This window comes from Callorhinus ursinus, unplaced genomic scaffold, assembly GCF_003265705.2.
Source record: "Callorhinus ursinus isolate GAN/ISIS: 27379988/994484 unplaced genomic scaffold, GSC_fseal_2.0 scaffold83, whole genome shotgun sequence".
NCBI lineage: Eukaryota > Metazoa > Chordata > Mammalia > Carnivora > Otariidae > Callorhinus > Callorhinus ursinus.
This window is the reverse complement of record NW_027397145.1, coordinates 546066-546861: the sequence shown is the minus strand read 5'-3', so window position 1 is coordinate 546861 and position 796 is coordinate 546066.

Below are 796 nucleotides of genomic sequence, written 5' to 3'. Positions count from 1 at the left end.
ACCTTATAATTAGAAAATCCTAACAATTCCACACAAAAATTATTAGAGCTAATAAATGTATTCAGCAAAGTATAAGGATACAAAGTCAGCACGCAAAAATCAGTTGCATTTCTATCCACTAACAATAAGCAATCTGAAAAGGAAATTAAGAAAATAATTGTGTTCACAATAGCATCAGAAAGAATAACATACTCAGAAATAACATAACAGGGGCGCCTGGGTGGCTCAGTCACTAAGCGTCTGCCTTCGGCTCAGGTCATGATCCCAGGGTCCTGGAATCGAGCCCTGCATCGGGCTCCCTGCTCCACGGGAAGCCTGCTTCTCCCTCTCCCACTCCCCTTGCTTGTGTTCCCTCTCTCGCTATGTCTCTCTCTGTCAAATAAAAAAATAAAATCTTAAAAAAAATAACATAACAAAGGAAGTGAAAGATTTGTACAATGAAAACTACAAAATGTTGCAGATGGAAATTTAAGAATACACAAATAAATGGAAAGACATTCTGTGTTCGTGGATTAGAGGATTTAATTAATATTGTTAAAATGTTAATCCTACCCAAAATGATTTACAGATTTAATGCCATCCCTATCAAAGTCCCAATGACTTTTTTTCGCAAAAATAGATAAACCCATCCTGAAATCCATATGAAATCTCAAGGAACCCTGTATAGCCAAAACAATCTAGAAAAAGCAGAGCAAACTGAGGATTCACACTTCCTGAGTTCAAACTTTATTATAAAACTACAGTAATCAAAACAGTGTGATGCTGGCATAAAGACAGACAAATGTACAAATGGAAT